Source organism: Lygodium microphyllum, chromosome 6 (assembly GCF_053477565.2).
Source record: "Lygodium microphyllum isolate KBCC chromosome 6, Lygodium_microphyllum_v1.1.10, whole genome shotgun sequence".
In the NCBI taxonomy this organism is placed as follows: domain Eukaryota; kingdom Viridiplantae; phylum Streptophyta; class Polypodiopsida; order Schizaeales; family Lygodiaceae; genus Lygodium; species Lygodium microphyllum.
The window spans coordinates 56,970,229-56,984,420 of record NC_141140.1 but is presented as its reverse complement, the minus strand read 5'-3'; the positions used below and the strand labels follow the sequence as shown (position 1 = coordinate 56,984,420).

Genomic DNA, 14,192 nt, shown 5'->3' with positions numbered 1-14,192 from the left:
GAACTCCATGTATGAAGCATCGTTGTCCGCAAGTTTCGTCGGTGCTGCAGGGCTTTGGTGGTGATGGCCAGTACGCGAGGGGGGGGGGGGAACTGGTTTGTTGCAGTCACCTTCAGCTCTGCGTTTGAACACTGTTGAGCATTGTTTTGGCTCCCGAGATTCCCTTTCTAAATGTTCCTTCTTTTCTGTTCCATCTTCGAATTCTTCAACACCCTCGTCCACTTTGGCTCTCCTATCAAAACTGGATTGTTCTTAGTCCTCCTAGAAAGGATTTGAATGCAACACCTAATCTCATCATCTCTGACAAGTACAGGATCTAGCTTCCCTTGTCTGGCCATCTCTTTTAAGTCCTTCCCATATGCTTGTGGTACATCTCCTTGAACTATTCCTTGAGCTAGCCCTTCAGAGATTGTTGTCTTTCCTACTCCAGGCTCCCCTCTTCGATCCTCGTCTTTTTCCCCATCCTTATCCGTCTTCTTCTCCGCCTTCTGTAGCCGCGTTTTCTTTCCCCCCAAAAAGCCTCTTTTTGAAAATAGCCATCCGTGGCTTTGTTTTTTCCTTTCCCCAGGCTAAATTTGCCATAGTCATAGTGCAACCCAAGTCCAAGGTCTGGAGTTGAATCATCAGGAGTAAATGTGTGATTGTCGTGATTGAAAGTCCCAATCACATAGAAATCCAACTTGGTATTATCCATGCTGGCCTTAAGGACATGTTTCACAGTGTCCCCAAAAATGGAGGTATCAACACCTACAGAATCACCCAAAACTAGGATAGGATAAAAATCCAGGCATTCCCACATGCCAATGACTTCTACTTGATGCAGATAATGGTCTTGCAATGACCAATTTATGAAATCAGAGCTGTGATAGATGATGGCAATGCCAGTCTGGTCAACTTTAGATCCAATACCCAACCTCCATAACCCATCAGCTCTGACTCAAGCAGTTGTAGGGTCACAGAAATCTGTTGGAAGGATACCTGTGGGAGGCACAAAAACAGGATTCCCAGCATATTTGGTCCAGTTTTGGAGAAGGAAATCTGAAGAATCCTCAGGAAGTGCTACAGCCTGCACTTGTACGGATTCATTAGTAGATCTTGTATAGATGATCACAGGAGTACCATTTTCCAGGAAAGTTGCAGAGCCTGTCCAAACACCCCGAATGTCGTACCACTGGTCAGGCTCCATGGCATAATCAAGGTATAGCCAGTGGATGAGATCAACCGAGATTGCATGCCCCAAAATACTATCATATCCCCCAAGTCAACATAATCAAGGATAAGGGAACTCCAAGAATACTCATTGCGTTGTCGTGATGCTACGCATCTGAGCCGTGAACACCTCCATTTTTGTTGTGCATTTGTGTTAATTTCTGCGTGTGATTCATTGTTTTTGTGGTGCATTTTAATAAACTACATTCAATGTATATATTTCCTTAAATGTATTGTATACTGATCATGTTTTGGAGTTACTATCTGAAGTTGAGAAGACTGACCTCAAACCACTCCAATCATGTTTTGACAGTGCCATGAAGATGAATTAGCAATTGAAGTGCTAAAAAGAAATGGAGTCTTTGTTTGACAAGGCAAAGGCTGTGAATGTGTGGCCTGTCTTAAAGAAGGGACAAGAAGTTCAAAAGACAAAGCTGAAACTTGTAATGGATCACCGAGAGAAATTATCAAGCTTAATATTATGTGGATGATGCCACGCACTCTTGCCTATTGGTACATGTATGGGGACTATAAATGTGATAGGACTGGAGGTATTGTTTGGAAGGACATCAAGTTCGCTTTTAAGGCAAATTAACATCTACGAATGGAGAGGGAGAAAGGCTAAAGAAAGAGGGAAAAGGAGAGCCGTGCTTTGAGGGGAAAAGAGACTAATTTGGGGAATGATGGAAAAAGCAAAGATGCACGGAGAGTTATTTTTTGAAATGGAAGAGTTATTTTTGAAATGGAGAGCTATTTTTGAAATGGCGGTTGTTATTCTTGGAAAAGGAGGGCATTCAGGATGACTCCGCGGAGGATAAAAGAGAGGGAATGGAACGGAGTCTCTGGTTTTTTTTGAAATCGGATTCTGCAGTGATGACGTGAATGGACATGAGAACTGCTCCTCGTAGTGTGCCGAAAATTACTGTCTACTGGGAAATCGAATGCTTGATGATCGATGCCAAAGGCATTGTAGTTTTGTGGGGGTTCCTGAACAGCGTCGGGAAAAATTCGTGTGCTCTGGTCTTTATCCTGTCAGAGTCGCTGCAGATCGAGAAGAGTGTTCTCTTTTTCGGATACGGCTTGATACAAGTATTGGGTCTGTTAAACACACTGGGGAACAGAGGTGAACTTGTGAAAAACTATCGCCAAGGAGAGGAAAAAAAAAACTGTCATGCTGATACTCGAGGGTGATAGGGACGACGTCAACTTTCCCAACTTCGACATCCAACCATCATCTTCATCATCGTCTCAAGGCTATTGATTGAAAAAGCTGAAGCCTGCAAGTAGGCTGTTTGGGCCTCTCTATCTACCAATTCTGTGGAGAAGCCGTCAGTCTGCAGGGACTTTGGAGCTCACGCCTCGGATCCTGCTGAAAAGAACCGATTGAAGTTTCTGACTTGGCCTCGACAAGGATGAGTATCAGCAATGGATAACCATCTGTTTTACCTCGTCTTCAGGCCTGCTATTATTCCAACTCCTCTTCACCAAGGTTTACACCTGATAGGATCCATGTCACTTGTTCTCTTGTATGGAGTGAGCCCGACTTGTCGGTTCGATAGAAGAGTCTGATCTACGTGGATGAAGAACTCTCTGCCAATAAGCGAAGTAAAAGCAGCAACTTAAAGGACACGCTGATACAGATTGGGAAGAGCTGTGAAGAGAGGCTCGCAAGATAAGAAGGGGCTGCAATTCCTGAGCTAGGAAGACTTCTTCCAATCACAACAGAACGCTCGGAGGAAGTCATGTACATGTCAGCCAGCTCGAGCACAGACCTGTTCTTGTCATACTCTGCTTTCATGACGTTGAGCAAGCTCTTCTGAGTATGTGCTCCATCCGGTAGTTCTTGCAGAGTTAAGCTTGCGGAACATGAATCATCACTCCAGTGTGACAGTCCGTGTATAATTCTCTGTGTTGGGAGTATCTTCAATCTCGCAGCTCATTTCATATGTGATCGTGGCTATGGTGAACTATGAGCCATTTTAAGATCCACAGCACATGGAGGTGATGATATGCCGGCATCTCCGACTGTCAATAAGTTTCAAGCATTGACATGCCTGCAAAAGTCTACATTCAACAACTCAGTAATTAGTTGAATGCGGGTCTGTCAAGCATATAGCTCAGTGAAGTACTTATCATCCTTAAAGGCAGCTGATTAGTGCCCAGTTTCTGCAACTTTTACCAAGGCAGGCATTTCCATCTACTGGGTACGCACCCTAAATGCAGAGCTGCAAACAAGGCATACTCAGTTCCAATTTCTGCTTAGCAATATGCTAAGATGAAGAAGAGCCTCACACATGTTGAGCGAACAAAATCCTATGAAAATACTCTGCAACATCATGGAGATTTGAAAGTGTGTTAGGGTGGACACATCAACAGCAAAGCATTGAGGAGCCTTGATTGAGATTTGAGCGACATAATTCGCATTTTGTAACTGGTGTACTGTGATAATGTATGGAGCAGAGACATCAGTTACGATGTTAGGTCTTCTTCCATCTCTATTGTTTAATGGAATATATGCAGTTTGTGTTCTTTGGCATTGATTTGATACCTTGTGATCTCAACTACTTAGAGATCCGAACAGTCTTTCATTTAAAGTACCCTTTAGACTGAAAACAATAGAGCTGTTTATGAATAAGTCTTGAATCAGAGAGAATTACTTGGTGCCCTGAAAAGCAAGCTCTTATGCTTTATTGTGAAGCAGTGGTCAGATTGTCATACTTTGACATTTATTTTGACTCTTCTCTCGTAAAGTACTTGACAAGCATTATAGTGATCTTTGGCATCAAATATTGAGATTTTCTTGTTAGCCTCATTTCTTGCTGTGCCTTGAACCCCGTGTTCTGCAGCTCTCGCACGATCTCTTTGACATTTCTGGTGAACCCGACGTGAAAGTGCTGCGTCATCAGCAAGATGGGAGACTCGCAAGAAGAGATGACAGATGATAATGTTATGAAGAACCTGTTTCAGTCATTTACCATGTATATGCAGCAGCAAGCTCATGCAAAACGAGACAGTGATGCTATGGATGCCTTGAAAGCTGTCCAACAGGAGATGAAGCAGTTTAATGGCCAGCAAGTGTCAACTTACCTGCATTTGTATGAAGAAAAGATGAAGTTTTTTGGAGTTTCTCAAGATGATTGGAGCCGCTACTTCTTGCGGATCGTGGTGCGCGCTCTTGAAGGTCGAATTGCAGAAATTCAAGAGGCACATGCAGGTTGGGCTGAATTTAAAAAGGCATTAAAAGATGAATATTTCCTGGAGGATACAGGTCTTATGAATCGCAGGAATTTTTTAGCATGGGTTTCTATGCCTAATAAGGGACTTTCTGTTACCGCTCTTCTACGAGAGTTTGAAAGCCGTTATGATCAGTTGGATGGGACTGAACAGCAAGCTTTGGAGATGCAGAAAGTGGAGTTGTTTTTGCAAGCTGCAGATGCTGATTTACAGGAAAAGTTAGATGATCTTTTGGAAGATCAAGCTACTGATTCAGGTTTAAAGACTGAGTGGAGACATGTTATTGATGCTGTGAATGCCCTTGTCAAGAAGCAGCGCAGGAGAGTCAGATTGCATCGAAATACAGGATTAGTTCCTGAAAAATCCTTGGAGACTTCTTCTTCTACCCCTGCTGCTTCTTTGCCTAAGCCTACTCTTCCTGTTGTGAATCCACCAGTACCTGCTGCTCCAGTGCCCTTATCTGTAGATGATGTTATTAAAGGCTTGGCGGATTTGACGATTGAAGCAGTCAAAGCTGAAGTTGGTAAGTTAAAGGAGCAACTTATGTCAGTACCTGCTGTAGCACCTGCTCCAGTGACTGCTTTTCCAGCTGGTCAAAGAAAAGGGCGACGATGTATTTGGTGTGATAGTACAGAGCACCAACACTGCAGAGATTGTGATGCTTTTCAGGAAGCACGTAAGAAGAATGTAGTGTTTTGGGGACAAGATGGGAAGATATGGCTGACAGAGACTGGCGCTCCTCTTGACACGAACTTTGGTAAGGGAGGTATGAAGAAGCTTGTTGATGATTTGGCTGCGCAATCAGCTTATGTGAGTGTTAGAGGAGATGCTTCAGCTTTTGGAGTCCAGCTTGAGCAGAAATCTGATGGAGACTCTGCTTTATGGTCTTCGGCCTTGGAGATAGCGAGAAGAGGAAAGGTTCAAACTTCTACTATGACTTGTGTGGGCTCTAGCATCCGAGGAGAAACAGGATGGGATTCTCCTGTTGACAGGTATTCTATTTTTGCTTATATTGCTAAAACGCAGGGTTTAGATGCCATGGTTGAGGAAAAGAGAAGAAGAGATGAGGAGGGTCCTAGCTCCTCCAAAAAGACTAGAGGGGGTAACTTTGTTTCACCACCTATTACAGCTCCACCTATGCCAAATTCTCCAACTCAAACAGGTTCCGATCAGCCAATGGAAGACAAGCAGAAGGAAAAGAAGCAACCAAGAAAAGAGCCAGGATTCAAGCTCTTGTCAGACCTTGATATGCAAACGGATATGAGTAAGATTTTTCATGAAAGAATTTTGAATAGTGAAGTTACTTTTACTGTTGGAGAGGCTCTTGGGATTGCTAGAAGAGAAATACAGGATCAGATGCAGGATCTTTTGCGGAGGAAACGGCATGCGATGGAAGGACCTGCTTTACAGGGATTGTGGCATGGAGCTCTTGGAAAAGAGCATGATGATGCAGTGATGGTTGAGAATGCTTCCGTGGAGAAAATAGTGCAGCCTATGCAGTATGAAGATGATGAGTCCCCTATTCTCATTCCTCGCAGTCATTTTTCACGAAGTCATTGGGCTAGAGCAACCACTGAGACAGTGGTAAGGATTGGAGAGAAACAAATTCCCTTGATTGCTTTAGTTGATCATGGTTCTGAAATTAATCTTATTGCTCGAGGTGTTTATGAGAGTGGCAAGTGGCCTATGGATGCAGAGCATGGCTGGCGCATGAGAGCCGCCAACAATACTTCTGGTGATATGTATGCTGCTTGTCCGAGTATCAGAATTTCCATTGGTAATGTTGAAGAGGATTATCATTGCTTTGTTCAGGATTCATGCTCTTATCCAATTATTCTTGGACAGCCTTTCATTACAGAAGCAAGAATGGAAACAAAAGTGATGGATGATGGATCAGCTTATGCGCGGATACGCAGTAAAGATGGTATGCGAGCTGTTCAGTTTATGACTGTTGGGGTAAATCATCCGAGAAACAGGGACTCCTTGCGTGAGGCGCCACTACCTGCGAAGGAGTTGGATTTTCATTAGGTACCGCTGTCTTGCGAGACGCCAGTGGTACGGAGCGGAGGAAAGAGGAGATCTCGCCTCCTGGCAGCCAGTCTTTCTCCAATAACTTTGTTGGGTTTACTTCAGATAGTTCGGTAAGTTATCAGAAAATTTCAGATTTGCCTAGAGCTGCCAGGCAGTACATTGGTCGTAAGGAGAAAGAGTTGAAGAATGCAGGTATTTTGCAAGCAGAAGAGCATGTGGATGGATTGTATGAAGGGATGTCTTATGCAGATACATTGTTTGAGATGAGTGCAATGCTGAAAATTGATGTATGCAAAGGTTCAAAGATCATACCCGTGCAAACCTTGGATATGTTTCAGGAAATTTCTGGTTTTATGCTGCAAACAGAGTTAGAGGCTGAGAAAACTCAGCAAACTGAATTTATGGCTGATCTTGATCAGCTAACAGAATTGCAGAGGGCTGAATCCATTCAGCCAACAGAGTTGAATGCAGAAAAATTTCTGCATACAGAGTTTCAGACTGCACCTATGCAGTCCATTGAGCAGAAGGCTGAAGGTTTTCAGCCAACAGAGTTGAATGCAGAAAAATTTCTGCATACAGAGTTTCGGGCTGAACCCATGCAGTCCATAGAGCTAAAGGCTGAAATTTTTCAGCCAACAGAGTTGAAAGATGCTGAAAATTTACAGAAATTGCAGCAAAGAAAAGAGTGCTTGAATGATGCCAAGGTTGATACTAAATATAAAACAGTTGATAAGAAGGTTAAGCCGGTTGCAGGCCCGCTTCCTTCTGATAGTGATGAGCAGATTGAAAAAGCTATGAAGCAGCCTATGTTGAGGGATCCTGCAAATATTGGACATAAGTTTACAGCTGAAACTCTTGCAGAATTGAAGATTGGAAATGAAGATTTTTTGCTTCCAGTGGAAAAAGAATGTTTTAGAGAGATGCTTGGACGTCATGGTAAGGCATTTGCTTTCTTTCCACATGAAATTGGCTGCATTAGTCCCGAATTGGTTGCACCTATGGTCATCTTCACTGTTCCTCATGTTCCATGGAATATACGTCCTATACCTGTGCCTAAAGCACACTTGCCAAAGCTGATAGAGTTGCTGAATGAGAAGATTAAAATGGGGATTTTGGAACCCTCTTCAGCACCCTATTCTAACAGGTGGTTTACTGTGCCAAAGAAGAATGGTACTTTGAGATTTATTCAGGATATGCAGCCCGTGAACAAAGTGACAATCAGGAATGTGGGTACAGGTCCAGTTGTGGATGAATTTGCTGAAGCTTTTGCAGGACGAGCCATCTATTCACTAGGTGACTTATATTCAGGTTATGATCAGTTTCAGCTTGCCTTGGAAAGCAGGGATATTACTACTATGCGGACACCTATTGGTCTTGTGAGGATGTGTACCTTGCCTCAAGGTGCTACAAACTCAGTTGCTCATATGATGAATGCTATGCATATAGTTCTTCGAGATTATATTCCGCAGTATACCATGCCTTTTCTTAATGATGTGCCTATTAAGGGTTGTGCAGAAGAAGAAAAGAATGAAAGTCTTGATTTGCGTGGATGTAGACAGTTTGTGGCTGATCACTTGAATGCTTGTGAGCAAATATTGAGACGATTAGAGGAGGTAAATTTGACACTTTCAGGGTTGAAATCTGTCTTTGCTGTTAATGAAGTCATCATAGTTGGGCATATGGTTGGATATTATGGCAGAAAGCCTTCTCCTGCGAAGGTGGATGCCATAAACAGGATTGCAGAGTTTTGCTCAACTACTTCAGAGGTGCGAAGATTTGTGGGAGCTTGTGTATTTTACATGATTTGGATTCCTCATTTTGCTCATATTGCAGATGTTCTCTATCAGCTGCTTCGAAAGGGGCAGAAATTTCATTGGGATGAGAAGCATTCAAAAGCCATGCGTAAGCTTAAGAAGCTGTTGCAATCAGCTCCTACTCTACGCAAGGCAGATTATCAGTGTGGACGGCCGATCATGTTGACAGTTGATACTAGCCCTATTGGCATAGGATGGGCTGTGGGACAGGATGATGCTGATGGAAATAGGTATGCTATCCGCTTTGGAGCTAAAGTTCTTAATGAGCGACAAAGGAGATATCCGCAGATCAAAAGAGAGTTGTGGGGAGTAGTTACTGCATTGAAGTGTGATAAAGGGTATTTCATTGGAGCTTCAGTTATTGTGGAAACAGATTGCTTACCTTTGCTTGGGATGATTACTAGTTGCTCGACTCCAGATATAGCGATGCTTCGATGGATTGCCTATATCAAATCATTGAATCCAGAATTTCGACACATAGCAGGGAAAGATAATCCAGTTGCTGATATGCTTTCTAGAGCGAGATATGAGGATGAGGAGTCAATGCTTGCAGAAGATGATGAGACAGAGTTTGCTACTTCTGTCCTTACTCATGATTGTCATGTATCTACTGTTGAAGCTTTTATTGAAGAGCTTTATGTTGATGAGTGGCTGCAAATTGGACAGTATCTAAGTTCATTGACTCGAAGAGCTGATTGGACAGATGATGAATTCAAGAAAATCAGAAGGAAGGCTTATGGGTATTTCTTGAAAGATGGTTTTCTTTGGAAGCATCCAAGAAAGAGAGGAGGATTGCCCTTGAGAGTAGTTTGTGATGAAGCGATGCAAATACAGATTATGCGAGAGTTTCATGAGAGCTCATGGGCAGGACATAGAGGTGTGTGGGCTACCTATGAGAAAATCAAAGATAGATACTGGTGGAAAGGGATGTATAAAAATGTTTCTCGCTTTGTGGAGACTTGCAGGGATTGCCAGCTTTACTCTATAGTGCGACATCGTGATGAGTTGCATCCGACTTATCCACTATGTATGCATTACAAGTGGGTGGTAGACTTGGTTACTTTGCCAGTGGGACTTTGGCAGATGAGATATCTTGTCTTGGCTAGGGAGGATCTTACAAACTATGTTGAGGGTAGACCACTGAGGACGAAGACCACCGCTACAGTATGTAAATTCTTATTGGAAGAAATATTTTGCAGGTATGGATGTATAGGCAAGATTACAGCTGATCGTGGAGAGCTAGATGCTGATGAAGCTAGAGAATTCTTCTCACGGCTTGGGATTAAATTGGCTCTTACTACTGCTTATAATCCAGAGGGAAATGGCAAAAGTGAAAGAGGACATCCGCCTATAGTTAAAGCATTGGCAAAAGCTTGTAGAGGTCGGATTGGAGATTGGCCGAGATTATTACCTTTTGCATTATGGGCTGATCGCTCTACACATAGTGTGACTACTGGGTACATGCCTGCGGAGTTGATGTATGGGCAAAAACCTGTCATGCCTACTGAAATTTGTGCTCTCACTTGGAGTGTTCTTCCTTGGCATGAGAATTTATCAAGGGAAGAGCTGTTAGCCCTTCGGATTCGTCAATTAGAGAGAAGGACTGAAGATGTGCAGCTAGCCACTGACCGTTTGAAGGCAGCCCGTCTCAGAAATAAGGACAGGTTTGATTTAAGGCATCGCTTGAGGCCTAGAGCCATAAAGGAAGGGGATTGGGTTCTAGTCTACGACAGTAGTCTAGAAAATCAGCATAGTAGCATGAGAAAAATGGTTCAAAGATGGTTTGGACCGTATGAAGTGAAAAAGGTTTTTGACAATGGTACCTATGAGCTGGCTGAATTAGATGGAACATTATTGAGAGTGCCTATTGCCGGAAAACGAGTCAAGATTTTTAAGAGAAGAGAAGATGAAGAATATGAACTTGAAGCATTGACAGAAGATGAGCAGGTAGGAGAAAGACATGCAGAAGAAACAGAAGACATAGGAGATGGAGCCGATGGAGAAACAGGACCACTAGAATCAGAAGATGGACTTGACCTGTTTGTGGACTTGAATGATCCTGGATAGTTGGCACATCCGGAGGATGCGCAGGTTTAGAGGGGGTGGATGTCGTGATGCTACCCATCTGAGCCGTGAACACCTCCATTTTTGTTGTGCATTTGTGTTAATTTCTGCGTGTGATTCATTGTTTTTGTGGTGCATTTTAATAAACTACATTCAATGTATATATTTCCTTAAATGTATTGTATACTGATCATGTTTTGGAGTTACTATCTGAAGTTGAGAAGACTGACCTCAAACCACTCCAATCATGTTTTGACAGTGCCATGAAGATGAATTAGCAATTGAAGTGCTAAAAAGAAATGGAGTCTTTGTTTGACAAGGCAAAGGCTGTGAATGTGTGGCCTGTCTTAAAGAAGGGACAAGAAGTTCAAAAGACAAAGCTGAAACTTGTAATGGAGCACCGAGAGAAATTATCAAGCTTATTATTATGTGGATGATGCCACGCACTCTTGCCTATTGGTACATGTATGGGGACTATAAATGTGATAGGACTGGAGGTATTGTTTGGAAGGACATCAAGTTCGCTTTTAAGGCAAATTAACATCTACGAATGGAGAGGGAGAAAGGCTAAAGAAAGAGGGAAAAGGAGAGCCGTGCTTTGAGGGGAAAAGAGACTAATTTGGGGAATGATGGAAAAAGCAAAGATGCACGGAGAGTTATTTTTTGAAATGGAAGAGTTATTTTTGAAATGGAGAGCTATTTTTGAAATGGCGGTTGTTATTCTTGGAAAAGGAGGGCATTCGGGATGACTCCGCGGAGGATAAAAGAGAGGGAATGGAACGGAGTCTCTGGTTTTTTTTGAAATCGGATTCTGCAGTGATGACGTGAATGGACATGAGAACTGCTCCTCGTAGTGTGCCGAAAATTACTGTCTACTGGGAAATCGAATGCTTGATGATCGATGCCAAAGGCATTGTAGTTTTGTGGGGGTTCCTGAACAGCGTCGGGAAAAATTCGTGTGCTCTGGTCTTTATCCTGTCAGAGTCGCTTCAGATCGAGAAGAGTGTTCTCTTTTTCGGATACGGCTTGATACAAGTATTGGGTCTGTTAAACACACTGGGGAACAGAGGTGAACTTGTGAAAAACTATCGCCAAGGAGAGGAAAAAAAAACTGTCATGCTGATACTCGAGGGTGATAGGGACGACGTCAACTTTCCCAACTTCGACATCCAACCATCATCTTCATCATCGTCTCAAGGCTATTGATTGAAAAAGCTGAAGCCTGCAAGTAGGCTGTTTGGGCCTCTCTATCTACCAATTCTGTGCAGAAGCCGTCAGTCTGCAGGGACTTTGGAGCTCACGCCTCGGATCCTGCTGAAAAGAACCGATTGAAGTTTCTGACTTGGCCTCGACAAGGATGAGTATCAGCAATGGATAACCATCTGTTTTACCTCGTCTTCAGGCTTGCTATTATTCCAACTCCTCTTCACCAAGGTTTACACCTGATAGGATCCATGTCACTTGTTCTCTTGTATGGAGTGAGCCCGACTTGTCGGTTCGATAGAAGAGTCTGATCTACGTGGATGAAGAACTCTCTGCCAATAAGCGAAGTAAAAGCAGCAACTTAAAGGACACGCTGATACAGATTGGGAGGAGCTGTGAAGAGAGGCTCGCAAGATAAGAAGGGGCTGCAATTCCTGAGCTAGGAAGACTTCTTCCAATCACAACAGAACGCTCGGAGGAAGTCATGTACATGTCAACCAGCTCAAGCACAGACCTGTTCTTGTCATACTCTGCTTTCATGACGTTGAGCAAGCTCTTCTGAGTATGTGCTCCATCCGGTAGTTCTTGCAGAGTTAAGCTTGCGGAACATGAATCATCACTCCAGTGTGACAGTCCGTGTATAATTCTCTGTGTTGGGAGTATCTTCAATCTCGCAGCTCATTTCATATGTGATCGTGGCTATGGTGAACTATGAGCCATTTTAAGATCCACAGCACATGGAGGTGATGATATGCCGGCATCTCCGACTGTCAATAAGTTTCAAGCATTGACATGCCTGCAAAAGTCTACATTCAACAACTCAGTAATTAGTTGAATGCGGGTCTGTCAAGCATATAGCTCAGTGAAGTACTTATCATCCTTAAAGGCAGCTGATTAGTGCCCAGTTTCTGCAACTTTTACCAAGGCAGGCATTTCCATCTACTGGGTACGCACCCTAAATGCAGAGCTACAAACAAGGCATACTCAGTTCCAATTTCTGCTTAGCAATATGCTAAGATGAAGAAGAGCCTCACACATGTTGAGCGAACAAAATCCTATGAAAATACTCTGCAACATCATGGAGATTTGAAAGTGTGTTAGGGTGGACACATCAACAGCAAAGCATTGAGGAGCCTTGATTGAGATTTGAGCGACATAATTCGCATTTTGTAACTGGTGTACTGTGATAATGTATGGAGCAGAGACATCAGTTACGATGTTAGGTCTTCTTCCATCTCTATTGTTTAATGGAATATATGCAGTTTGTGTTCTTTGGCATTGATTTGATACCTTGTGATCTCAACTACTTAGAGATCCGAACAGTCTTTCATTTAAAGTACCCTTTAGACTGAAAACAATAGAGCTGTTTATGAATAAGTCTTGAATCAGAGAGAATTACTTGGTGCCCTGAAAAGCAAGCTCTTATGCTTTATTGTGAAGCAGTGGTCAGATTGTCATACTTTGACATTTATTTTGACTCTTCTCTCGTAAAGTACTTGACAAGCATTATAGTGATCTTTGGCGTCAAATATTGAGATTTTCTTGTTAGCCTCATTTCTTGCTGTGCCTTGAACCCCGTGTTCTGTAGCTCTCGCACGATCTCTTTGACAACGTTGTGGCAGGCAGTCAAACGTGTGCTGAACATCAAGCAAGCTCCCACATTTGGTATACATATCCACCAATGTACTTCGATCTGCATCTCTTTGAAACAGTTTAGTACTTCCTCACAAAGCCCATAATTGGCATATCCTGAAATAAGTGTAGCTCATGAGACTGCATCTCAAGTTACCAATCTATCAAAAACTCCCTGTTCTTCTACAAGCATGTCACATTTAGCGTACATGTCAACCAGAGCATTACAGATAAGTTCCTCTTGCACCAAACCCCTCTTCACTATATTACACATGTAGAACAAAAGAGCAAACATAACGACTAAGTATGTACAAAGTATCAAATCCCACACACACAACTTTTTGGTGGATTCCACACCTTGGATGCGCAGCAGTACGACATCCACCCCCTCTAATCCTGCGCATCCTCCGGATGGGCCAACTACCCATGATCATTATCATCAAGATCCACGAACAGATCAATCTCTTCATTGTGTATTTTCAGTACTTCAGCAAGATTATATATCATATCATCTGTCTCTTCTACTGGAGTTTCTTCTCGTTGCTCTTCTCTTACAAATTCTTCCAATGCATAATTCTCATAATCTCTTTTCTTGAAAATCTTGATTCTTTTCCCTGCAATAGGCACTCTAAGCACTATCCCATCCAATTCTGTCAGCTCATATGTTGCATTATCAAAGACATGTCTGACTATGTACGGCCCAAACCATCTTTTCACCATCTTTCGAAGTGCAGTATACTGATTTTCAAGGCTGCTATCAAAGACTAATACCGAGTCTCCCTCTTCTATTGCTCTAGGCTGCAAGCAATGCCTGCTGTCAAACCTGTCCTTATTTCTTAGTCTAGCAACCTTCAACCTGTCAATAGCTAGCTGAATATCCTCCGGTCTTCTCTCCAACTGCCAAATCCGAAGAGCTAAGAGCTCCTCCCTCGTCAAATCCTCCTGCCAAGGTAAAACTGACCAAGTCAAAGCACAAGTCTCAGTCGGCATAACCGGTTTCTGACC

The 14,192-nt window shown here is 42.9% G+C and overlaps 1 pseudogene; it reads right to left on the bottom strand.

Moving 5' to 3' along the window:
* Positions 1-421: 421 nt before the first annotated feature.
* Positions 422-1,186, bottom strand: LOC148034598 (acid beta-fructofuranosidase 3, vacuolar pseudogene; annotated as a pseudogene).
* Between the last annotated feature and the right edge of the window lie 13,006 nt (positions 1,187-14,192).